Genomic DNA, 3,004 nt, shown 5'->3' on the forward strand with positions numbered 1-3,004 from the left:
TGAAAGCAACCTATATATGTCCAACAATAGACAAATACGTAAAGTATACTTATACACGATAGAATACTATTCTGCTATATAGAAAGATAAACTTGAGTCATTTATAGAAAAATGAATGTACCTTGAAAATTAAGAAAAATAAATCATACATACAAGTTTAAATACCATAGATACAAGTTTGTTTTAGTTACTTTTCATTGCTGGGACAAAATACTCAATACTCATGAGTTGAAAGAAGAGAGGTTTATCTTAGCTCACAGTTTGTAGAGGTTCAGTCCATGGTTAGCTGGTTCCTAGGCCTGGCAGCCTGCCAGGGGGAAACAGTCCAGAGCAGGGTAGGCAAGAGGCAGCCGCGAGTGGTAGACTTGAGCCTCCCTGTTATGGTTTGCATTTAGTTGTCTCCCCAAAGCTTCAGGTAGTCAATGGTGCAGCTTCTAAAGTTTGTCATTAATTCAAGCTCCAATGTAGGGATTATGGGTGTGAGTGCTGCACTCCCCCTGGGGCGGATAATCTGCATCACAATGTAAGGAGAGCAGAGGCTTGCTAGCTGCCCCTCCCTTGGCTCTTGGTTATTTTCCCCAGTCATGAACTGCTGCCCTCTGCCTTGGAGCCAGCCAAGTATGGACTAAAACCTTCATTAACTATGAGCTAAATAAACCTTTCCTTCCTTCATTTTGGGCATCAGGTATCTTGTTCCAGCAATAAGAGAAGAGTAACAGAGTCGCTCCCTTTCTCTTTTATCTCATCCAGGCCATCTATTGGATGGTGCCACCCACACCCCGGGTGGGCCTTCCCAGTATCTACACCAGAACTATGGTACACCAATCTGCGGGCTAATTTATCGCAAATAGTTGTAACTGACCCTTACTCCCCTTCCATACCCCTAAGGTTGGTAAATACATCCACATGTATTAATTCAGTTATGTGCATCAATTTGAAAAGGAACAAGGGCTAGGGACTAAGTCAGTGATAGAGGGTCATTAATATAAGCGAGAAGGTCCGGGTTCAGTTTCCAGCATAGAAGGAAGCAAGGTGGGGGGAGGAATGCTCAGAGAGGGAAAGTTGCACAACCCGTCCACACTAGAGCGGAGACTGAACTCAGCCTGGCCCCAACATGACAGCTGCCACGGCCTTGGTGCATCCTTCCTGCTCCAGCGGGAGCATGAGCAACAGATGCCAGGCACTGTGTCGCCACAATAGCAGTGACTCCTAGGCACAGGGGACCCACCCCGGGCATGCCAGGGATGCTGTGGGCAGATGGGACTTTCCTCAACAGCCTGACCCTGAAAGGCACCTAGGACTCCATTTCCACTTGCACTGCCCCAACAGAGATAATTCACAAAGGGAGGACGTGGAAATAAAGACAATTCCTTGGGCTATTTAGCATCCCAGCGCCAGCCTTCCGTGTTGATCTTGATTCAGCTTTGATTCTCTGCCAAGAAAGAACAGTGGACCTGGAGACACCAGAGGTCTGGTCCTGCCTCTACCCCAATCTGGTTGGGTGCCCTTGGCCCAGCCCCTTCCCCTCTCTGAGCTGCAAAGGTAAAATCCTTTCACTGGGGTCTCTGTACCTTGCATCCCAGCTCTGTGTGACCCACTCGACGCCAGGCCTGTGGATGGTGTGGTAGACACGCGAGCAGCGGCGTAGGATGCACGCCCGCCGAGAGCCTGGCCCGCGGCCTGGGAGGGGGATGGGCTGTGCACAGGCCCGGCACACACAGGATCGGACGGAGAGTTTCTCCACTTCCTCCCTTGGGCCTTGTTCCTGGAGCCAGCCCCGCTGAAGGCACTCAGCCATTGCCTAGCTCCTGCACGCAGCCCTCCCTCACCCTGCCCAGGACAAAGCCTCGCTGCTCCCCACCGCCCCCGCCACAGCGCCCACGCTCCTTATGGCCCGGCCAGGAGAAGGCCTGCCTGCACCTGCGTCCCGCCTGCCCATCTCGGGGATCCCCGCCTCCTCTCACCTTAACTCAGAGCTGAGGGCTGGCACTTTCTAGGCTCGGCAGTGAAGCTGCAGGTGCTGGGTGCAGACGCCGAGCCTCCAGTTCCTGGCGCTGTGACTTCAGGCCAGTTAACGCCCATCGCAGTACCGCGATGTCCGCATCCTTAAAATAGGGCCTCGCGTCGCACAGGCAGTGTGCGTTCGGTGAGTCACTTAACATAGTTCCTGGAACAGCAAACAGCCTCGGTGCCAGTTGTGAGCCTCGGCCCGGCCCGCTGTGGCTGCCACCTCCTACTTGCTCCGGCTTGTCTCTCCTTCCCTAAACCGTAGTTCAGCTGCAGAGTGGGAAGCCCTCCTCTTCCTCCTTCTCCACCCGGGAGGCTCCTGCCAGCCCTTAGAGGCCTCTGCGGACGCCACTCATTGCCTGGGAAGCCGGCCAGCCTTCCCTCCAGCAGAGCAAGATCTTCCTCCTCCACCCACCTCGGTAACCTTAGGCTGGGGACTGTGCTCAGTCAGGGTCACCAGTGATGACAGCCAGCTTTGAGCCTCCAGCTAGGATGTGGCAGGTAATATAGTTACTTCGGCTTCTGCCAACAATGTACCTGATTGTAACCAGTTTATAGGAAATTCAGGGACTAGAGGAACAGGCAGTGTTTAGAAGTCAACCAAATCTTTTTTTCTTTTTGGAGCAGGGACTGACTATGGAGCCCAGAGTAGCCTTGAACCTGTGGCAGGCCTCCTGCTTCAGTCTCCCAAATGCTGGGATTACAGGCATTTGCCACCACACCCAGCTGACAAGTCCTGAATGTGGGACAGTTTAGAGAAGACAACTGCCATGATCTTTTAAAAGTCATTGTTGGGGGGAGGGGGGAAGCAACAACAAAAAAATGCAGATGAGGTTTTAAAGAGACCTAAAAGTCTAACAATGACAGATGTGATTTTTTCTTTTTTCTTTTTCTTTTGCTAGGTGTAGTGAAACACTGTGAGGCTGAGGTAGGAAAACTGAAAATTAGGGCCTCACCTGATAATGTAGCAACTTAGTAAGACTCTGTCTCAAAATAA

At 51.7% G+C, this 3,004-nt stretch overlaps 1 long non-coding RNA gene across 1 annotated transcript in view; it reads right to left on the reverse strand.

Annotated features, from left to right (window-relative positions):
- Nucleotides 1–2,540, reverse strand: part of LOC111816311 — an 18,954-nt gene extending 16,414 nt beyond the window's left edge. The window contains exon 1 of the long non-coding RNA XR_002820738.1: nt 1,965–2,540. This is a non-coding gene — a long non-coding RNA (uncharacterized LOC111816311). The remainder of the gene's footprint in view (nt 1–1,964) is intronic.
- Nucleotides 2,541–3,004: the final 464 nt, after the last annotated feature.

This window comes from Octodon degus, unplaced genomic scaffold (genome assembly GCF_000260255.1).
Source record: "Octodon degus isolate 3935 unplaced genomic scaffold, OctDeg1.0 scaffold00029, whole genome shotgun sequence".
NCBI classification, from domain to species: domain Eukaryota; kingdom Metazoa; phylum Chordata; class Mammalia; order Rodentia; family Octodontidae; genus Octodon; species Octodon degus.